The 24,254-nt window shown below is 44.9% G+C and overlaps 1 pseudogene; it reads right to left on the reverse strand.

Annotated features, from left to right (window-relative positions):
* Nucleotides 1-2,145: 2,145 nt before the first annotated feature.
* Nucleotides 2,146-18,129, reverse strand: LOC142076952 (E3 ubiquitin-protein ligase RBBP6 pseudogene; annotated as a pseudogene).
* Between the last annotated feature and the right edge of the window lie 6,125 nt (nucleotides 18,130-24,254).

The raw sequence follows: 24,254 nt of genomic DNA on the forward strand, positions 1-24,254 counted from the left end.
CTAGTAATTTAATTGGCTAGCACTACGCCTTTTCACAAAGTGCAATCCCTAGTGCTTTCCCAGACAAAGTTACATGTTGTTGAGCAAAAAATGCAGGCAGTTCCATAGCAAAACATGGCATTACAACAGTTTCAGAAGGTCACGTTTGCTAATATGCCACACATACGCATCAGTATTTTCCTGTAAACAATTAGGTGCATTTACACAATTTACACAATTTACACGTCTGCGATCAAACAAATTAGATTGTGTTGTCCACTGTATATATACTACAGTGTATGAAATTGTGCAGCATTCAAAGCATGGATCTATAACTGTAGTGCGTAGAAATTCAAAAATAGCCATGCAGTTGTCCGTGTTCCAGAAACGCTTCTATTTTGGCTCTTGCAAACCCCCCTGAAATGTCCGTCACTTACAGCCAATTAAATTCTTCTGTGAAAATTGTGTTACTTTCCAATGCAAAATGAACGAAAAGTATGAAAAACAGTAAACAGCTTCTGAAGTGCTTCTTCTTTGTGTCTTGAAGATGAGTAATACTGCAACATTACGTTGCGGCTGATAAGGTCCTCCCCCTTCTATCTTCCCAAACTGGCAACTACTCTTTACCAGGATAGTATCAAAATATACACACATTTTAAAGTTAAAAGAAATACTTTAAATTATTAAAAATTAAATTAAAGGTTTGTTCACATGACAACAGTTCTCCAGCTATAGATCACAGTATAAGATTTAAAAATACAAAGCAAACACTTTTTTTTAGGAATATATATGTACCTTAGTCAGCTGGGCCAGAGAAATAGATGCAGAAGAGTCATCAATCTGTTCACAAAAAATTAAACTCACATTCAAGTTCTACAATCAAAAACAGAGCAATAGTTAACCTCTACTGTAGTCTGACAGTCTGCACTATATCCTCCGAGTGTCACTGAAAGAGCCATTTCCAACCTAGTGTAGCTGGTATTTGTTCAAAACAAAGTCCAAACCTGTGACAGCTTAAGAGTGCCTATGTGGTTAAGGAGAAGAAGCTAAACTAACCAAACCCGCTGGAGATCAACTTATTGCTCCAGAATATCTCAGAGAGGGACCCTTGTCAAATGCTCACAGCTGCTTAAAAGTCGAAGGGGTAAGGAAGCTATCAATTTTCAGCTAAAAAGGATTTTTAAAAAATATTTATTTGAAAAGGAAGCATCACTACAGGAAACTTCTTTTCAGTGTGGTTTGTAAACTAATCAGCCAAGTATTTCCTTGTGTTACTTATTTCTGTTTTAGCAGCAGAACGACAGTGTCTTCAAACCTGAAGAAAAACGCTGCCCCTTTTCCAAATGTAAATTCAAAGTGGCAGTATCCTAAAGAAAAGCTTAGCCTTTGGGAAATTAAAGCAGCATCCAGCCCTGAAGTCACCCAGATCCAAAAACGTACTGCAGGCGGAGGTTAAGAAAAATGACAGGGATTTTACCCTTTACAAATGCACCAGGCTCTAACCTTGTGCCAAAATTTGTACACTGGGTTTTACGTATTTTCATTTGCAGACAAACTATTAAACTAAACTGCTTCATCTGATAAAGCGGAAAGGTCAAATGTAGAACTTTAGAATACCACTTTGTGTAGCAACGATATTTAAATTCACAGCAATCTATTAAAGACAGTTATGCACTCAGTTATGCACTCAAACAATATCGCTTCAATTATACAGTTTCAGGAACAAATACCCAAGTCTTTAAGGACATGAAAAGGAAGCATTTAGCTGCACAGAACTGTCCTCAAAACGTGTGGGACATGTTGGTTTTGGTATTTGTTTGAACCCCCAAGTCAAAAGTAAGAAACAGTACCACGTTTAACAATAATGGTTTCTCAGTGGTTTTTGATAACATTTTCAAAAACCATGTTCAGTTGTGCAAACCTTGAACCTACGTGATCTAAAAACGATTGTACATTATCTGTACAACACAAAGTCGTTCAGGAAATAGTCTAGCATATCCAGTATGAAATACAATGCATTACTAGGCACAAACACCAATATTCACATTAGATAGAACTGTGCAAATGATGGCATTACTCCGTTTCTACTATGCTGAATCAAATACATTGTATTTACAACATATACTATGTTTTACTGGAAAAGCTATTAAGTTAATGTTTGGAAAATTAATCCAAGGCTACCTTAAGGGCAGCGTGCAACAAAAAGTGTGAGATTGTGTTTTTATATACTGCTTTTGATGTTCCACTTACTGGCTCAGTTTGACTTCTAGAAGAAGAAATAAAGGTGATCAGAACTTCAAATACAGCACTTGTACCAAAAACATAAAGCACTGAAAACAGATTATAAAACCTGAACATCAAAACTTTATGTTCTGATAGTCGAGTGAATCTGGAAATTTACTCATATACATAAACCATTGTCTCTTGGTACATTCAGTGCAACTAAAAAAAACCCCCAGAATCCCATTTCTGCTTTGTCACAAATTACTCTAAGGCTTACGGATATAGAACACGACCGTGCAAGGGGAAGTCCTCAGATAGTTTGTCTCTGCTACGTAAGTATCAAAACCAGGAAGTCTGTACTACAGTTTTGTGTTCATAAATAATCAACCATCAAAATACGAAGGTAACTTTAGCCAATCTGTGTATCGCTAGTATTACAAATAGGTACCAGATGGAGTCCTTTAGTTTCTAAGAAAGAACAGTGATAGTCTAGACACTTCCAAGTGCACCTTTACTTAAGTGAAAAAAATCAGTCATCTGACAAATAACAACAATGTCAGCAGCATCGTCTTTAGAACAGTGTTTCTCTGTGGAAGCCCAAGCACTGTGTTCAGATATCTTAGCCATGAAAGTGCCAAACCACTAAATGTGTTACATATGCTATATGGACTAAAAACAGTAGTAGAAATGTCACCTGAAAGCAGGTCCTAGGCCTTTGTGCGATTTAGGAGACCTGTGACAAAAAAAAAAGGTCTTGGTTGCCAGAATTTGCTTCAAGATAATCTTGAAAATGCTATGATATTTTAGGAAATATTTATTAAATTTGAAAACTTGCTGAGATTCCACATACTCATTGATCTGTATCTGCACGCTACTCATCATGAATCAGCCATGCAACCATTGATGTCGTTAACAATTCACACATCATCCAAAGTGTCCCATGAGCAGAGGCAATTCAAAGGCTGCTGTGCAACTGGTGTACAAATAGAAAGGCGCACGCTCCCTGCCACTGCTAGAACACCACCAGGCTCGCAACGACAGCCACGTACCTCCTGAAGTTGAGGAAGGACAAGGACATCCTTTAGATTACCACAGCATGGATTCTTCATACATTTACCTTCAAGAGCGTACTAAAAGGAGAGTAACGCATTTTTGAAGGCCTCTCCACCATTACAGCATACATTCATCATTCCCAAACATCCACCACTCTACCAGTTGTTTCTGCAATGTTCACAGCTGAAAGACTAGAAAGCTAATCTGCCTGGTTAATTTTCAGCGCTAGAACAGCGGTGCCGTTCCTTCCTTATCCCCTTATACATACAGGTATGTATCTGACCTTTGATGCTAGCCGCATCTATCCTCTCATTTTAGGGCAGCATTACAATACCAGGAGAGGGTGCCCGAAACAGAGGATGCACTGACAAGACAGCACTAAGCAGACGTGTTTAAATTAACCCCCAAAACAAGGCCATGTTTATAAGCACAGTGCTGCGGTGTCCAGAATTACTAGAGGGTGCCTGAAAACACTGCAACAACTACTGCAGGAATACGCCCAAAGTTGAGATGCAGAGCCACATAAATTCAGGGTTTTTTGCTTGCAGATGCCTCGTGGGTACCGGGAGGCTGCTGTACTCTTTGTTCGAGACACAGTGTAACTCATCCGTCTACTTGATTTATTGAGAACCAACATTAGAAAGACATGGCAAAACCACAAGCTAATAATATCTACTAATTGTGGTGGAGAGACCTATCTTTAAGGCGGCTGGAAAACATGACCGTTCAAACAATGCTAATGTAGCTGATATAGAACTGGACTGTATGAATACATAAATGACAGCAGTAATCCTCTAGTCAGCACTGCATTGGAATAGCTGTAATTTTAATCAATACACCTGATTCTCTGTCCTCCGTAAATCTTAGGAATACAGAACCAAAACCCGGAGCACAGATACCAGCTTAGGGTAAAAACAGACGTAGCAAGATAACTAGTAACATTTGGTAATGTGCTAAACTGCTTACTGAGTTTCAAGTTTGGAAAGGATTAACTATTCCTTCATCGTACTTGCACAAAAGGCAATACACTTTAGGATACTGTTCTTTTTCTCTTGCCTGAAACGGACATTGTCTTGAGGAAACGCATAGGAATCGCTTACGAATGGAACTTCTTGTTTGCATCGTTCGCCAACTGGTAAACCTTGGTCTTTCCTCTATAGCTAGTATGCAAAAAACCCAGATTTGGGGCGTAAGAATACCTGCCATATCCCCCCCAAATGCCAGAAATAGTCAAACACTGAGAATCAGGCTCTTCCGAGACGGGAACAAAGTATGCGTTTACGCTACAATGCATATCTGTCTTTACTATAAAAGCCATAAAAGCAAACACATATAATAAGGAATCTCTGCACGTCGAGGAAACAGGATCTACAACTTGGGTCTCAGAACAATCAACCCCAAGAACAAACCCAATAGAATAATCTTAAAAGTTACCACGGTTGGAGTTCGAACCCCATGTCCCAGCAGGCCTAAAAATGTAAGTCCACTTTCGGACAGACACATTAAAATCTACCCCATGCCAACAAAAATTAACAGCAGCTTTAACAAGAAAGAACGCCTCTGTAAACTAATATCCATAAAAAAAGTTAACACACTGAAACCCCTAACAAAGAATACAATGCTTTATGGATACTTACATAACATCGGTTTTGCCGGTAGCTTTAACTCCTCCAACAGGGATTCTTCTAACAATTACCGATGAGTTCTTAGGAATCAGGGCATTCTCATCTGTGTATTCTGAAAACAACATAAATACAGAGAAAAACATCAGTCAATTCGTAAGAATGCATGCTCATATGTAATTACGTAGCACTTCGCAGAATCCCTTTACAGATACAAAAGCAAAATTTTATATGTAACATCACGCTTTCATCGTCTCAACACACTAACAGTATATTTCAAGAAATCTTGGGGTTTGAGAATCAAACACAAGCAGCAAAATCTTTTTCCTTTTTTTAAAACAGTTTGAATGCCAACAGCAAAATGGACTCAAAGGTCACTAAAGGAGAGTCTGCTAATGCACGAGGTTCTTTCCTGACCTAGCTTAAAGTTGCTTTTGCTTCCGTTAGGCTACAAAACCCATAGATCTTTGGAGAAAAACAAACCACAGCAAAGTCTCACCTGCCTAAACCAGATTCTAAAGTCTGACTAGCTTGCCCTGCAACCAAACAGGCACTTAGCTAAAGCACGAGAACTCTGCGCCATTGCTTTCATAGCTGATAACTAAAAACCAGTCACCTGTGCTGCCAGTGCTCAAGCCTGACAGAACACAGAAGAGAGCCTGCCGCCTCTGCCTGTTTCTTGGAGCTTAATCCATCAACAACCACACTTCTCAGCTGCTCAGGGCTTTACGTTTAAATGGAAACAGAACTGGCAGTGCTAGAATTTGGATCACAGACATTTTGGGGTTTTTTTGAGCTTGCTTTCACAAGTAGGGCAGAATTGGCTCAAACTCAAGTGGTATCTCCCCTCTTAAGCTAATCATCTAGTTTGAATTAACCAAAGGGACGTGAATTCGTTCGATCGATTCCCTTTTTGCAGAGCAGAGAGGCCCAAATGAAATTACTTAGGAAGACAGCCTTGAAAAGCCTTTCAGGAACAGCGTGTGCCTGAAGCTCTCCATGCTTTGCCTTGGCTTGCACCCTGTTAGTCTTCTGAAGAGGAGGAAAGCCTTCTGACCTTTTACATAAGGCCCAAACAAAAAAAACCAACTACCTGAGACACTTGGACTGAGTAAGCTTAAAATGCAAAGATCTCTCTCTGTTTTAAAGCACTATCAGCAGGCATCCCCTGTATGGGATGGCGCCGTATGTCACACATCAACCACGTACTCCTCTACGCCTAGCTCCATGTCTACAACACAGATCTGAAGGTAGTTGTCAGAACAGCAACTACAGAAGAACAGCTCTGTGAGGCCCCCAACACAAGTCACAGCTACCGATGGTGGCCGAATCGCATTATGGCTTCCCACCCCACTTAATGCCCAGCGCCGCTTGCCCTCCCGGTCCCGCCGCATGCTGGCGGCATGGGCCCCAGCCTGACTCACGCTACGTGGGGATGACCCACAAAGAGCAGAGCGCGGCTCCCACAGGCCACGGCCGACGCAGGGTGGTCTGCGACGCCGCCAGCCGGGCGGTGCCCGAGGCCCCGCGCCCGCTGCCCCCGCGCACCTTCTTTGGTCTGGGCGTTGGTGATCTGCAGGTCGCAGCTGGCCGCCTTCAGCTCCTCGCGGCCCATGATCTGGTGCTTGAGGTCACACAGGGAGATGTGGAGGCCGTTGAAGGTGACCATATCATGGTTCAGCTTGGAGGCGAACTTGTAGTGGACGCACGACGTGGTTGGGGCCAGGAGGTGCCTGCTCCGTGATGGCGTCTACCGCGGCAGACAGCGTCGCGGCCGCTGTGCCAGGTGAGGGCCCGCGGCGGTTCCTCCTCCACCGAGGAGGCCAGGGCAAGCAGCGCGGGCTGAGCTCGAGCGGGCCGGCGGCGCTCAGAGGCTGCGGCGCTCCGCCATGGCCTTCCTGGCCGACAACCGCACGGGCCGCTGCGAGCGTGTCACTGTGCACACGCAACGGCACACTGCACCCACCCCCCGCGCCTCACGTGACCCAGCGCATTATGACAAAAGGCCCGCGTCACGTGGGCGTGGCGGCCCCGCGCTCTTCATCCTAACACCAAGCGCCCCCGAGGGGAGGGGGGGCCCGTCAGCCCCGGGCCTGTCACCACCCCGGGCCGCTGGTCTCCCTGCTGTCCCCTGGCCTGTCACCACCCGGTGTCCTGCCACCCCCCAGGCCTGTCACTGCCTGGTGTCCCTCCTGTCACCCCCCCAGGCCTGTCCCTGCCCAGTGTCCCTCCTGTCACCCCCCTAGGCTGTCACCACCTGATGTCCCTCCTGTCACCCCCCAGGCCTGTCACTGCCCGGTGTCCCTCCTGTCACCCCCCGGGCCCATCACCGCCTGGTGTCCTGTCACCCCCCAGGCTGTCACCACCTGGTGTCCCTCCTGTCACCCCCCAGGCGGTCACCACCTGGTGTCCCCTCCTGTCAGCAGCCAGCCAGGGCAAGACAGCCTGGGGCAGATGCAGCGGGCTTGGCCGTGTGGCGCTCGGCTGCCCGCGGTGCAGGGCCGGCAAAGGGAGGGGACATCTCAGGGTGCTTGAGTGTATCTTGTGGCATTCATGGAAAGTTCAGTCAAAGAAGCCAATGACCATTTATGTTTATGGCCACAGACCAGTCCCCTGCCCCCATTTTTTAACTCCTCCCTCTCTGCCTTTAGCCCATCACTATTTTTTGCTTTCTCTTTCTCTGTCTCTCTCCCTGTCTGTAGTTTCTAATTCCTCCCTGTCTGTCCTATAGCCTGCTGCTATTTTTTCCTTTCTCTCCATCTCTTTCTCCTGCTCCCTCTCCTTCTCTTTTTTCTATCGCCGTGTCCTGCTTCCTGGCCTTATCTTAATGTTAGGGTTAGGGGCTAGGGTTAGGGTTAGGCTTAGGGTATCGTTAGGGTTAGGGTTAGGGTCGGGGTTAGGATTATGGTTCGGGTTTAGGCTTAGGGATAGGCTTAGGGTTTCGTTTTAGGGTTAGGCTTAGGGCTTAGAAGTAAAACTGTCCCAAGCACTTACGCCTCCATCAAGGACCACGTGCTCTGAGGCTTGTGATGACTGTTGGATGGCTTTCCCTCCCCCCGATGGAAACACCTCTCAGTTCTCTGTGCTCACACCAGGGAAGGAAAGGCAATACACCCCCATATCTAAAGGCATGGCACTCCAAGCAAAGGTAACGTTTCGTTTCTTTAGATGAACTGCCTGGCCAGTTACAACACCTGCTTATACTGACTTCATCCACCCTTACCCGCAAAACATTGTGACAGGCTGAGTCAGCGTGGAGAGTCAGGTGAACTTTGACGCACACACTGCTACCATAGGACTGGATTTTTAACCTATTTACATTTATCCGTCGCTTTGAAGCTGCCCAAGGGTCAGCATGCCCTTGCTACTGGAGGTTCTTGCTCTGTGCAGGCACTAAGGAAGACATTTCTGGTGACAGATTATTTCTAACGGGTAAAGCACAGCAGAACACACTGTTCATGAGCTGCTGAGAATCGTCCCCCAGGCATAGCAGGAACAACGGCAAAGCTTGTATATTTAAGATGCATTTGAGTTACCTTACCATTAAAATACACCACCACCAGACAGTGCTCTAGACGGAAGGCTGACATCAGTGTACAAGGACAGTCCCTTCTGGACATCTCGCTCCTGGGTAGAAATCCTAGAGACTTCCTTTAAGGACAGAAATCCAAAGAGCTACAATAAGCCTTTTAAATTCAGCACAGCAAACAAAAAGCAAACAAACAAAAAATGACAGGAAACCCCTGAGGCACTGATGAGGAACACAAGCTCTCCCCTTGAGTCCACTACCCCTCACAAGACTTACTCAAAATTACTCAGTTGCTTACTCAAAAGCAATAACCAACAAGCCATGTACCCTTGGGGAAGCCCTTGTCCTTCTGTGCCGCTGGTGGCATCCCACCATTTCTTTGGGAGTCCACACAAATTCAGAAGTACACTTAGTCCTCCGGCAGTCATTACCTATGGACCCGAACTCCTCCCACACCCCAGAAGTGGCTGTCGGTCGTCTGGCAGTCATTCTCCACAAACTGCAAGCCCTCCATACCTAACCACCTACCTAGTGACTCAGTGGAAATGAGCTGGACCACAACAGAAGTGACACTGCCCGGCCCGGTCACACAGATTAGACCACAAACGGTGGTTACAAGGCAGAAAATGCAACACAAACCACAAGGACAGCAAAAAAACAAGCAGAAGACACATCACACAAAAACCAAAGACCCCTATCCAAACCCTAAAAACGCAAACAAGCTACAAAAGGACTTTCCAAAAAAAAGACCACCCAGAACACAACATAAGGCAAAACCAACCTAACCCCAGGAACCCAGCGCTTGCAAACCCAGATCCTGACTATAACAATAACATGCTTTAATCCTAAGTCGCGTAAACTCCCGTAACCCTCAAACCCCATAACCCTAGCAGGCTGGAACCCTAGCGCCCCATATCCCTAGCACATTGTAGCCCCAAGATATCAAAACATTGAACACAAACTCCCTGGAGGTCTCTCTCTTCAGGTGGCCCCAGATCTCAGACACCACAACTCTGAAGTGGGGGTGCCCACCGTGCCCAAGTGGAAGATCCACCAGGACAGCACCAGCATCCATCTTCACATCATCCGTCACGCCCTGAAAAAGTGCCCAGGCTGGACACTCCTGGGGAGAAAGGCGGAGGCACTCGGAGACTTTGAACCGGCCAGCCATGGCCACAGGGCTTCAGCTCATCATGTCTGTGTCAGAGCCACCAGGCAGGTGACCCTGTCCCCCCTGCGAAGACCCCTTGGGGTAGCCGTACCCAGCACCAGCTGGCTGGATACGGCCTTTGCTCTATGGGGAGGTGCTCCCTGGGAGCAGGGTCTCTCACGGGGGAACTCACAGCTCACCTGGGCTGCTCTGCGGCCACCGGACGCCTTTGCTGTCAGGTGGCTCTCAGCACCTCTCTGCCAACGGCTGTCACCTCCCTGCAGGACGCTCTCCAGCGCACGGTCCGTCTCCACTGGGTCTCCCTGGGGACAAAGATCGGAAGGGAGGGATGGGGTTTGCTCTGTCCCCGTTCCCAGGGTGCTTCAGGAGAGACCTGCCACCCCCAAATGAGCTGTCTGACGTGGACACCACAGACGAGCTGCAGACGTGGGTCAGCACGGTGGCGGGGAGTGGGCAAGATGTCCTGCGGAGCCCCCGGCGCTGGCGGAAAGCAGAGCTGGAGACAACGGGGAGAAGCCCCAGGCAGCCGGCAGCTGGCGGTGGGGCCTGGCAGGGAGCAGCGCCCGCAGAAATGCCCGGCTCCTGGAGCCTCGGCCCCAGGGCTGCAGCCTCGGCACCTCCTGGGGCTTTGCTGGGAAAAACCAGGCAGGGGTGACCCTGACAGCCCGCACACGTACCTGGCCCCGGGATCTGGCAGCCTGTCCCTGTGCCCATCGCTGCCACGGGATCCAGGAAGCAGCGCCCCAGCCCTGGCGTGGCCCTGAGCCGCCTCTCAGGCCAGGCAGCAGGAAGCCGCGCCCCATGGCATGCTGGGAGCTGTAGGCCCGGGGCACGGGCTGCCGCGTGGCCATGTTGGTTCCCGGGGCATGCCGGGAGCTGTAGGCCTGGGGCACGGGGCTGCCGGGCGGCCATGTTGGTCTTGGGAGGTGCGGGCTCTGCTCCAGCTGCGGCCCAGCTGAGGTGAGGACAGGCACGCAGGTGGAGCTACCGAAGAGGAAGGGACGAAAGGACAGACGGACAGAGAAAGAAGTGCTTGAACTGTAACATTTGCCTGGCAGTGCAGAGAGCGGGAGCTGCGGTGAGTCCCAGCCCCTCGGGGCCGTGTCACCCCTCTTCTGCATCGCAGTCCCTCCCAGCCCCCCCCTCCCATTTCCCTCTGTGTCATTTTTTTCACTTCCCCATACCTCTCTTCTTCTGTTGCTGTGTTCTGCTCCCCGTCCTCTCTTCTCCAAGTCCCTCTTTCCCTGTCGCTCTACCTGCCCCTGTCTTTTTCTTGCTGCCCCCCCCTCCTGCTCCTTGTCCCTCTTTTTGCCTTCCTCTGTCTCTGCCCTGCAGCACATTGCTGTTGTTTCTTCTCTGTCTCTTTGTCCTGGTCTGCATCCCGCTCTGTTTTTCACAGTCTCTCTGGCCTGTTCCCTGTCGTGATTTGTCTCTCTCTGCCTGTATGTCCCGCTCCCTGTCCTTGTCTTCCCTTCTCCCTCCTTCTGCTTCTCTCTCTCTCTGCCTCCCCCCCCCGCCCTGCTCACTGTCACTGCGGTTTTCCATTCTGTATCCCACTGTCCCTGTCCTTCTTCCTGTTCATCTCTCTTCTGTCTCTCTCTGCTGCTCCCTGACCCATCCCTTCCCTGCTTCCTCCATCTCTCTGCAGGGCTCCTCATCCCTATTTCTCTTGATTTCTCCAGCTCTCTAGCCTTTTCCCCATACCTTTCTTTCTCTCTCAGCTCCTCTATCTTTTCTCTCATCATATTTTTCTCTTTCTAGTCCACTGTCCTTCTCCCCGTCAACTGAAGCTGAGTGACCAGGTGTCCCTGGGCTCTGGTATTTCCTTAGCATTGCCCTAGGGAAGATCTGTGGTTTTAGGGCTAGGGATCATTTAGGAGCTGGTCTCCTTACGTAGGCAGCGGAGCTAGGCATAGTTAAAGCAGAGGTTGTTCTCAGCTGGTGCTCTGTGCGTCCTGTTGAAAGAGCAGGCTGTGGGCCTTATTTTGAAGGAAGGTTTCTTGTTCTGCGCTTATTGCTCCTCGGGACGCTGCACAGAAGTGGTGGTGGGGTCTGGAGAGACAGATGGGACCTGCTGTGATTCCTAGTAAATGTGAACTTGAACGAGACCAGACTGACTGCATATGGTTTTCTTCTCAGCTCCAATTCCAACCTACGTGCTCGGCGCTAATGAAAAAAGAGACCCTGAGCTGCAAATGAGCAGACAACGTCACTCACTTAGGTCACCGTGCAGTTGGTCTGTGATAAGGGATGTGTACTTCCATGACGGTGCTTTCGTGAACGTTCTCTGGTCTTGCCGCTTCAAAGCCCTCCCTTTTTCCAGACATTTTAAGATGGCATTTCTTATTCTGGGGTTCAGGCTGGAGTTGGACTTAATGTTGAACAGCTGATATCATGGGCTCCGTAAAATGTGAGAGAGAACCCTGCTTTTTTGTTGTTGTTGTTGTTGTTTTCTAACACGCCCTAAACTTTGCTAAGCAAAGGGAGGAGTGGTTGCAAGAGTCTGTTCTTTGAGAGTGACGTATTCCTGTAGCGTGCCTGTCTTTGTATAGTGAAGGTTTCCTACCTGCAGTATGATTTTGCTGAGCTGTGAGGCTGTATTGGCGTAGCAAAGGTAAGAAGTGGCATCTTTAAAGGTCATGCAACTGTAGCAAAACTAGAGGGAGAAGCTAGTTCCTTCCCTGACAAAACTAGTAGCAAGTAAAAGCATTTGCTATTGGCTTTTTTATGCAATGTTCATACAGAGCTTTTGGTATTGATTGATTTTTGGGAAGCAAGACAGCAGTGAGGAAAGAAAACTGGGGCTTCTTCACCGTAGGTGGGGTTCAAGCCTTTGCGCTAGAACAGGTCTTCACTAGAGTTTACAAAAAGAGAAGATGAGCTGTCTGTAAGGAAAGTTTCAGTAGAAGTAAGGCTAGATTTGCAGAATTTGGTCCTCCGTATCTGTTGCAAATAAGAGATGACTTGGCAGTGTTTACATCTGAAGTGCATGCCGGTGTGTTAATGCAGGCCGTCGAGGTCTTTTCAGGGGTACTTCTGGACTGCAGGTTGCGTGCGTGGGGGGCACCATGTCCCAGGATGAGCCAGTTTTAGCTCAGAGGATGTGACAGAATGGCAACCATCTTTGTGGTGGACCCCTGTCATGGTTTAACCCCAGTCGGCAACTAAGCACCACACAGCCGCTCACTCGCCCTCCCCCCAGCAACGGGATGGGGGAGAGAATCAGAAGAGCAAAAGCAAGAAAACTCACGGGTAGAGATAAGAAGAGTTTAATACTTGAAATAAAATAATAATAGCAATAATAGTAATACTAGTAACAGTAATAATAGTAACATCAATAATACCATAATATTACCAATAATAACACCAATAATAACAATAATAACAATAATAATAATAATAACAACAACAACAATAATAACACCAATAATAATAATAATAGTAATAATAACAATAATAACACCAATAATAATAATAATAATAATAATAATAATAATAATAATTTGTAATTAAAACGAGAGAGAGAAAGAGAGGGAGAGAGGATCAAGAATAAGAACCCCAATCCTAACACTAACACCAAACCCTCACCCTAACACGAACCCCTAACACTACCCGTAAACCCTATGCATAACACTAAGACCTCACCCTTACCCTAAGCCTAACACCGAAACCTAACCCTAAACCTGAACCCCAACCCTAACCCGAACCCTAACCCAAATGCTAACCCTAACCGTAAACCTAACCCTAACTCTAACCCTAACCCTATCCCTAACCCTAAACCCGAACCATCCTAAACCCAACCGTAAAACTAATGCTAACCCTAAGCCTAACCCTAACCCTAAACATAACCCTAACCTTAACCCTAAACCTAACCCCTAACCATAACCCTAACCTTAACGCCTAACCCTAACGTTAACCCCTAACCCTAATGCTAACCCTAACCCCGAACTCTAGCCCTAATCCTGAACCCTAACCCTAACCCTGAACCCCAACCTAACCCTAACCCCTAAACCTAACCCTAATGCTACCCGTAAACCCTACGCATAACACTACGACCTCACCCTAATACTAACTCTAACCCCAATACCGAACCCTAACTCTAACCCTGAACCCCAATCCTAACCCTAAACCCTAACCCTAAACTTAACCCTAACACTAACCCTAAACCTAACCCTAATGCTACCCGGAAACCCTAAGCGTAACATTAAGACCTCACCCTAAACCTAACACTGGACCCTAACTCTAACCCTTAACTCCAGTCCTAAGCCTAACTCTAACCTTAACCCTAACCCTAACACTTAACCCTAAATTGAACACTTAACCCTAACCCTAACCCTAACCTAACCTTAAGCCTAACCTGAATCATAAAGCTCTAACCCTAATGTTAACCCTAACCCCGAACCCTAACCCTAATCCCAAACCCTAACCCTGAACCCCAACCCTAACCTTAACGTAATGACCCTAACCCTAACTCTAACCCTAACCCTAATGCTACCCGTAAACCCTAACTGTAACACTAAGACCTCACCCTTATACTAACGCTAACCCCAATACCGAACCCTATCTCTAACCCTGAACCCAATCTTAAAGCCTAACCCTAACCTTAACGCTAACACTAACCCTAAACCTAACCCTAACGCTACCTGTAAACCCTAAGCGTAACATTAAGACCTCACCCTAAACCTAACACTGGACCCTAACTCTAACCCTTAACTCCAGTCCTAAGCCTAACTCTAACCTTAACCCTAACCCTAACACTTAACCCTAAATTGAACACTTAACCCTAACCCTAACCCTAACCTAACCTTAAGCCTAACCTGAATCATAAAGCTCTAACCCTAATGTTAACCCTAACCCCGAACCCTAACCCTAATCCCAAACCCTAACCCTGAACCCCAACCCTAACCTTAACGTAATGACCCTAACCCTAACTCTAACCCTAACCCTAATGCTACCCGTAAACCCTAACTGTAACACTAAGACCTCACCCTTATACTAACGCTAACCCCAATACCGAACCCTATCTCTAACCCTGAACCCAATCTTAAAGCCTAACCCTAACCTTAACGCTAACACTAACCCTAAACCTAACCCTAACGCTACCTGTAAACCCTAAGCGTAACATTAAGACCTCACCCTAACCCTAACACTGAATCCTAACTCTAACCCTTAACTCTAATCCTAACCCTAACTCTAACCTTAACCCTAACCCTACCCCTAAACCTAACACTTAAACCTAACCCTAAGCCTAACACTTAACCCTAAACCAAACACTTAACCCTAACCGTAACCTAACCTTAAGCCTAACCTGAATCATAAAGCTAACCCTAGCCCTAACCCTAACCCTAAGGCGAAACCTCACCCTAAAACAAAATCCTAACGCTAACCCTAACCCCAAACCGTAACCCTAACCCTAACATCAAACCGTAACACTAACACTTTGGCATAACCCTAACGTTAAACCTAAACGGAACCATAAAACTAACCCTCACATAACACCGAACCCCTAATTCTAACCGTAACCCTAATGCTAACTCAACCTCAAACCGTAATCTTAAGACATCACCACAACCCTACCCCTATCCCTACCCCTACCCCTAAAACTAAACCCTAACCCTATCCCCTAACCCAAACCCTAACCCTAACGCTAAGCCTATCCCTAACTGTAACCCTACGCCCTAACCCTAACGCTAACCCTAACCCTAAAACGAAACCATAACCCTATCCCTAACACTAAACCTGAACCATAATCCTAACCCCAACGATAACCCTAGGCCTAACCCTAACCCCAACCATAACCCTAACCTTAACCCCAACCATAACCCTAACCTTAACCCCTAATCCTAATTTTAAGCCCTAACCCTGACGCTAATCCTAACCCCGACCCCTAACCGTAATGCCGAACCCTAACCCTAACCCTGAACCCCAACCTGAACCCTAATGACCCTAACCCTAACTCTAACCCTAACCCTAATGCTACCCCAAACCTAATACCGTAACCATAACACCTCACCCTAAACCTAATGCGAAACCTAATCCTAAAATTAAACCGCAACTCTAAACCTAAACCCTAACCCTAAAAATTAATGCTACCCCTAACCCAAACTGAAATCCTAACCCATAAGCGTAAACCCAATGTAACCCCTAACCATAACACTAAGCCCTAAACCTAACGCTATCACAAACCTAATACCATAACCGTGAGACCTCACCCTAACCCTAATGCGAAACCTAACCCTAAAACTAAACTGCAACCCTAACCCTAAACCTAATCCTAATACTTAATGCTAACCCTAACCCAAACTGAAATCCTAACCCATAAGCATAAACCCAACCATAACCCCTAACCATAACACTAATCCCTAACCCTAACCCTAACCCTAACCCCAAACCCTAATCCGTATCCCAAACTCTAACCCTAACCCTGAAGCCCAGCCCTAACTCTAACCTTAACCCTCACCCTAACCCTAATAAGCCCTAACCCTAATGCTAACCCTAACCCCAAACCCTAACCCGTATCCCAAACTCTAACCCTAACCCTGAACCCCAGCCCTAACTCTAACCTTAAACCTAACACTAACCTTTACCATAACCCTAACCTTAAAACTAAACCCTAACCCTAAACCCTAACCCAAACGCTAACCCTAACCCTAAACCTAACCATAACCCTAAGCCCTACCCTAACCCTAACCCTAAAATGAATCCCTAACCTGATCCCTAACCCTAAACCCAAACCATAATCCTAACCCCAACCCTCTCCCTAACCCTAACGATAACCCTAAGCCTAACCCTAAACCTAACCCTAACCCTAACCCCAACCCCTAACCATAACCCTAATGATAAGCCCTAACCCTAATTCTAACCCTAACCCTAACCCATATCCCGAACTCTAACCCTAACCCTGAACCCCAGCCCGAACCCCAGCCCTAACTCTAACCCTAAACCCTAACCCTAAACCCTAACCCAAACCCTAACCCTAACCCTAACCCTAACCCTAACCCTAATCGTAACCCCAAGCCCTAACCCTACCCCTAAACCTAACCCTAAAATGAAACCCTAACCCGATCCCTAACCCTAAACCCAAACCATAATCCTAACCCCAACCCTATCCCTAACCCTAACGATAACCCTAAGCCTAACCCTAAACCTAACCCTAACCCTAACCTTAAACTTAACCCCTGCCCCTAACCATAACCCTAATGATAAGCCCTAACCCTAATGTTAACCCTAACCCTAAACCTAACCCTCACCGTAACACTGAGCCCTAACCCTAACCCTAACCCTAAACTTAATCACAAACACTATAACTGATGTAAATGAGCAATATCAGGGCAGCAAGTCAGGTTCTTTAAATCCTTGCTTTCTCTCTTCCCTTCTCTCTTCTTGCTTTCTCTCTTCCGTTCGAGGAGATTTCCATTCGAGGAAGCTTTAGCTAGTTTTATTATATTGTCTGTCTTAGGAGGAACAGCCACTTCTACTTTCCGCTTTGTCTTGTCAATTTTTGCTTTTGGCTTATCCTTCTCTTTTTTCTCCTTTTCAGACATCGGTTTGAAAGCAATAGAATCTGCTTCCATAGGCTCATCTCTCACAGGGGTGGCATCATCTCTGCTTGGGCCATGAACAGGGAGTCCATTTTAACGTCTTCTGCTGGAACTGGCTCTCTTGGTTTTCTCGCACCTGCTAACAACTCAGTATTGGGAAATCCTTCATCCTCATCCCTTTTTCTTCTCTTTTTATGCTTATTTCCTTGGCCATCTCCTAGTGGATTTTTCACCTCCTTCTCTTTTGATTTGGTAGGATCCTTGATGCCATGGCTCTCTCTTTCAGAAGGTTTTTCAGGGTAATTTCCAGCTATATTGTGATTTTGGTGGCTCTGCCAAGCAGGATAATCCTCCCTACGTCCCCGAGCATATGGTGAATTCTCTTGTCTGGTCCCAGGTGGACCAAACCTACCTGGAGAAAAGTTCTCTCTGTTTACTGGAGGGTGAGGTTGAGCGCCAACAGCATAGCCCTTGTAAAACTTTCCATGCCATTCTCTGTAGTTCCTTTCCCATTCCCTGTACCTTGCCTTTTCAAATGGATCTCTAAAGTCAAGAGATCTGCCATAGTAAGCTTTCAGATCATATGGTGGAACTTCTCTGTATCTGTTAAAATACTCCCTTCCTCCTTCCCCTTGAGGTATAGTCTGTTTAGTGGGAGACTGGCCTCTAAATACTGGAGACCTTGACCGTGAATGGCATCTTCTGTATGGGGGTGACCTTGACCTTGAACGCTGATAACCGTGTGACCTTGACCTAGAACGATAGTTACGCCTCTTCCCTTTGCCTCTTCTTGGATACGGCAGCAATCGCGAGTAGGAACGAGAATGGGAAGGACTAAATGAGCGAGAGTAGGAGCGAGTGCGGGAAGAACCTGATCTTGATGTGGAGCAGGTAGACGAACTTGTAGAGTAAGGTGAAGCACTATAAGGAGACTTGGACCTGGAAAAAACCACAACACACAGAAAAAGAAATGAAGTTAATTCAAAACAGTCATTCTCCCCAATTTTTTTCCTCCCAAATTTGGTTTGGGTTTTTTCTCCTCTCCATACGCTTATGTCAAAGCTTCTTTCAGCTGCTGACATAATGCTACTGCAAATTGAGGAATTTGATAACATTTTTCAATTCCATTTGTCTTGTTTTAGTTATGCATGCTTACTATCTGCAACGAAAAATTCTATTGGAAAAAACACTGTCATTTTTCCTTATGTCAGATGCACTTTAGTGTAACTGCAGTCCGATATGCTGTTGAAATACAAACGTGAAAAACGAGGCAACTTCATTGAGCCAAATACTTCCTCCTCTTTAAGTCTCCGCTGTTCTCTGTAAAACTCCTCCCTAGATAAGGGAGGCCAATGGCATCCTGCCAACTTAAGCATTTTTCTCCCTGCTTTCTGTTCATTAGAGACTACGCTCATTTCCTGATCCTCATACTTGCCTTCCACATCCTCACCCCCAACAGTTCATTCAGTCTTCTCTCCTTATACTCAGCTTTGCACCTGTGGATGGAGGCTGCCCACACTTGAAAGAGACTCCCATCTCCCGTGGGCCAAGTGCCCACTGCTCCTCTGCCACTCCTTGATACACTTAATACATCACACTTCTGATCTTCCAAGTACTGCACAGATATTAACTAATCTTCTCTGGAACTTCTTTTAACTTCTTCCACATACGCTTCCTATGTTGTTGCCTCACCATGAGGTATTTGGCCTGGTCCTGTCCCTGAATTGTTGTTTTCTTGCTGACTGAATTGGAGATATCAGACAACCTGTGGGATGGATCCTGGTTTTTCTTTTGATTTACCTTTAAGATTTTATAAACACAATGCACTCTTACAATCTGTCTATAACAAACATATAGCGAAAGGAAGGACTAGCTTGACGCTGCAGTAATAGGTAAAACAGACTCCTCTCTCTCCAACTGAGAGAAAGCGTCTTGGCTATGTGAGATGACTAAATTGAAGAAATTCAAAATTGTCATAAAAGAACAGTGTTGACTTTTCCAACCATTTGCTCATGCAGTATCAACTAAGTTGTTAAAAAAAGAATGTTGGAGGCTGATTCCTATTGGGAAATCAATTTCTTCAGCCCTATTCAGCCAGTAATGGAAAAGGTGGCTTTCCATCTGATCCTTTAATTATCTTTAATTTTTATAGGCAATTATGGTTTCCTCAAAAAGCGTTCATTTCTCAGAGTCCTGTTTTCAGTCATGTACCGGAGTTTTATTTTAAATAACCTTAGTGGAAGCACAGATGCCCTTTGTAAAAGCCAATTCAAATGAAGCCATTTAAAAATTAATTACCACTTGGATTCTCCACAACTATCTGTGCATACTTGCTTCATTATAAATCAGCTGTTGTATAAGTTATGCGTTATACAGCCTCTTTTAACAGGTGACAAGGAGTCATCTATTGAATTTCTGTAGAATACCTACACTTCCCAGCCTGGTCTGCCACCTGCTGAGCGAACTGGACTGGCTCTCATTGGATGACCTTTTGGAGTGGGGAGAGGAAAAAGAAAGAAATCCCATTCAGTTCCTCTGAAGGTAATTTTTTTAAAGAAATTCTGAAGTTACAGTTACTTACCAGTGTCGTGGTTTAACCTGGCAGGCAGCCAAATACCATGCAGCCGCTCACTCACTCCCCCCGCCCCCCCAGTGGGACGGGGAGAGAATCGGAAGGGTAAAAGTGAGAAACACTCGTGGGTTGAGATAAAGACAGTTTAATAGAACAGAAAAGGGAGAATAATGATAATAAATAATGATAGAATATACAAAATGAGTGATGCACAATGCAATTGCTCACCACCCGCGCTGACCGATAACCAAGTAGCGATCGGTACTTCCTAGATCACGCCTACCGTTCATATACTGAGCATGACATCACATGGCATGGAATACCCCATTGGCCAGCTGGGCTGGCTGTCCTGATTATGTTCCCTCCCATCTTGTGTACCTAGCTCAGTCAGTAGGCACGGGAACTGTCCTTGGACTAGGAGGGCACTTAGCAACAACTGAAAACATCAGTGCGTTATCAACATTCTCCTCATACTAAATCCAAAACACAGCACTAGGAAGAAATTTAACCCTATCCCTGCCGAAACTAGGACACCAGTTGTGGGTATTGCTTGTCCTGGGGGGCCCAGAAGACTTGGTAATGCTGGTTGTCTTTGTACGGGAACCTGATAGACATCTCAAAAAACCATTAGTAGGCTTGAGTTCTGAAGGTTTTAACCAACTCTCCCGTGGAGAAGAATGTGGATTAAATGCCTAACTATCCGTTTGTTGCAGACCACAGTAAGTCACCAGAGTTGGCTATATCATTTTCTATGAGAGAAATGAATCCCACCTCTCCTTTGCCCCAGGGTAAATGTAAATTGCAGGCTCAGGGTAAAGTTCGTCTCCGAGTAACTACATTTTATAAATGGAAGAAGTCTATTTCCTACAAAACGAGATCCATGACAGAAACACAGAAGTGCTACCAAGTGCATTTTAAAACAGCCACTCCTGTCAGCACACAGCAGTATTTTCTTAGTTTATAGCAACAGGAAAACTTCAGTCTGTTTTACACATGGGATTTGATAAAAGTCAGAGGGGGCGGAAATCTCAGTCCAACAGCTACTTGTTAAATTTTGCAAGAAGCCTTTGAAACATAAACCAAAAGCAAAACGAGCTTTCAGAGAGAACGACTCCACTGCAAACACTACTGAAATGTTTTGCAGAAATACAGATTCTTAGCATACCACACGTTTAACCAACTTCCAGGGGCACGAACAGCAGGACCACCCTATTTTAATATTCAAAAGTATCCCAGATTCTATGGTTAAGCACAATGACAGTGCTTCCTGCCCCGTAATTACAGATGCTGGCCAACTTGGTTGCATAGCCACTCAGACATGCACGCATGGTTTCTCTCGCTCACTTTTTGGCCAGTCCAATTAATTCCATACTTACGCATTAATAGTTGGTATTGCGTATTTTCCAGTGTTTGTCAGCATAGCACCCTTTGTATTGGGGTCTTTCACCTCCATCATGAAACTCCTTGGAATTCCTGTGCTCTTTAATTCTGGGAACAGGCTCAACATTTTTGTCCTGTTAAGAAAAGAAATGCAGACATATCCCCTTTTAAGACCCACACTTAAAATGACATTTCAATGATTATTTTAAGCAGCAGAGGCCTTTAATCCTCTCCTTTTACCCAGCATAAGGGTTGCTCGACTAAAATACTTATTTTCCTAAATGAATATAGCCAGGATGTTCCAAAGGCTTGAGCAGTGTTTTGAACTCATTCCATTCTTTGGCTTAAGTTCAGGTTCTTTAAGGGTGAAATATCCCTTAGCTCACCATCCCCTCAGAAAAGAGATACAAACCCGCTCCTCCTCCAAAGCGCAATTCAGAGCACAAATATTCAATAGATGGGGTCAACAGAAACATCTTGGTTTTACATGAAATACTAAAAACTGTGAACTGTCATTAAACAGAGTTAAAACCAGAAACATTTCCAGTAATATTGAAATATATAAAAATATGCATGAAAGTGCACAGAGCAAGATCTGTGGACATACTTAATGTCTATGACCTAGAAAAAAGAAAAGTTTACATTTATAATGCCAGGTTTCCCTTGGATTTTGAAGGGCTTTGCAACATTGCCATATGAACCTCTGTCTTTCACCCCAAGAGAAACAATTCTTAATATGAGTATTCATGGATTTGTTACGTAACTGCCAAGGTAAAAAAATGAAAAGCTAAGGAACACCAGAAGTCCCCCACAGTCTTACCCCACTTGTTGGGCAGTTCTTTATACAGTCGCCAGGTTTTCCGCAACGAAAGCAAGCAGATGATGGTGGAGGTGGACCCCAGGGTTTCTGCATGTAACTAAAAGGGTTTGCGGCAAAGAAGAAAAAGGTATGCACGTGTCTCTCTCGTTAAAACAAACTTCTCTACAATCTTTCCATAATCTTCAAAGAACAGATTTGACATTATCAACACTTACTTGATTGGATCATATTCCTGGCAAGACTGTAGCATCATAGCTTTTATTTTATCTTCTTCGGAAGCATTGGCTTCAGCCAGATTGGCACTCTGTTTAACAGGTAATTATTTGACACATACATTAGAAACACATTTAAGCCCACACTGCCAAAGAGAACACCACTCACCCAACCCTGTAAAGAGCAGCACAACGCCAGCTGAGGTTGCATGAAAACAGCTGCTTATATGAAACAGAGTTGTCCAAAAGATGTTCTGGGGAGTCCTTACATCATCACAGGATGTTTATGTGCCTGTTAACCTACTTGAAAAGAGCATTCCTGGCCACTCAAAACCTTAGGCTCTTCATGTTCCCCCCCACTAACTTCTTCATAGGAAGCAAGTTAACTACAATAAGCAAAACCTGCAGTTTTTTTCCAGTTGACCGTGTCCTTTTAACATACAAATTGTAATATAAATGTTATGCAGAACTGGATCTTCAAATTATTGAAGCCAGCTGATTTTTTTAAAGTAGTATTTGTTCAAATGTTTTTATTACACACTAGTACAGATACAAGCAGGGTCTAAGGGAGTGACTGTAAATGATTTGGACCCTCAAGCACCTATCATTCAGATCAACCACTCATGGTTTTGGTTTTAGATGCATTCATTCACAAAAGCAACCAACTTGTTTCAGCATTTTGTTAAAGGGCTGTTTCATATACACAGCTTTTTCTCAACTGTAACATAATCCAGATGGACATCTATGAAGTCATTTCCATTAACATTTACAGAAGACTTTACAGATACTTGACTAATTTGTTTGAACCCAAGCCGTTTACAAAACACATCCAAAACCCACAAGACATTACTAGGAATAGACCAAAATTCAAGATGGCATTTAATGCATAATAAAACAGAAAACTTTTTACAACACATTGCCTCCATGCTAAGCCAGTCTGCACTGAGGAGGTTAGAGTAAGGAACCGTCTGGAGCTGCTTTATCTTATGTTCCTCTATTTTTCTGAAATACTTACATTTTCTCAAAAGCTTAAATGTGTACACCACTTGGACAGTTTTTCACATTTTAGAGTAAAACTTCACCTGAGTTTACAGAACCAAGGACATGTTTAGGGACAGCGCTAACAGAGACCGATTTCTCCTGGTGGCTACCTTCCAAACTATTTTTTTTTTTCTTACCAAATGTCCACAATTTAATTTCTGCAGTGAGAGAGGGAAGAAGTTACCAGTGGGAAGAGATTTTTCTTTCTGGGAAAGGAACTCCAGCCTTTATTTTCAGAAGAAAGGACTAGCTCCTCTTGCATTAGGCCCTGCCTTCTCTAATCTTTGTAACTTTAAAGACTAGTAATTTAATTGGCTAGCACTACGCCTTTTCACAAAGTGCAATCCCTAGTGCTTTCCCAGACAAAGTTACATGTTGTTGAGCAAAAAATGCAAGCAGTTCCATAGCAAAACATGGCATTACAACAGTTTCAGAAGGTCACGTTTGCTAATATGCCACCCATACGCATCAGTATTTTCCTGTAAACAATTAGGTGCATTTACACAATTTACACAGTCTGCGATCAAACAAATTAGATTGTGTTGTCCACTGTATATATACTACAGTGTATGAAATTGTGCAGCATTCAAAGCATGGATCTATAACTGTAGCGCCTAGAAATTCAAAAATAGCCATGCAGTTGTCCGTGTTCCAGAAACGCTTCTATTGTGGCTCTTGCAAACCCCCCTGAAATGTCCGTCACTTACAGCCAATTAAATTCTTCTGTGAAAATTGTGTTACTTTCCAATGCAAAATGAACGAAAAGTATGAAAAACGGTAAACAGCTTCTGAAGTGCTTCTTCTTTGTGTCTTGAAGATGAGTAATACTGCAACATTACGTTGCGGCTGATAAGGTCCTCCCCCTTCTATCTTCCCAAACTGGCAACTACTCTTTACCAGGATAGTATCAAAATATACACACATTTTAAAGTTAAAAGAAATACTTTAAATTATTAAAAATTAAATTAAAGGTTTGTTCACATGACAACAGTTCTCCAGCTATAGATCACAGTATAAGATTTAAAAATACAAAGCAAACACTTTTTTTTAGGAATATATATGTACCTTAGTCAGCTGGGCCAGAGAAATAGATGCAGAAGAGTCATCAATC

This window comes from Calonectris borealis, unplaced genomic scaffold, assembly GCF_964195595.1.
Source record: "Calonectris borealis unplaced genomic scaffold, bCalBor7.hap1.2 HAP1_SCAFFOLD_125, whole genome shotgun sequence".
Lineage (NCBI taxonomy): Eukaryota > Metazoa > Chordata > Aves > Procellariiformes > Procellariidae > Calonectris > Calonectris borealis.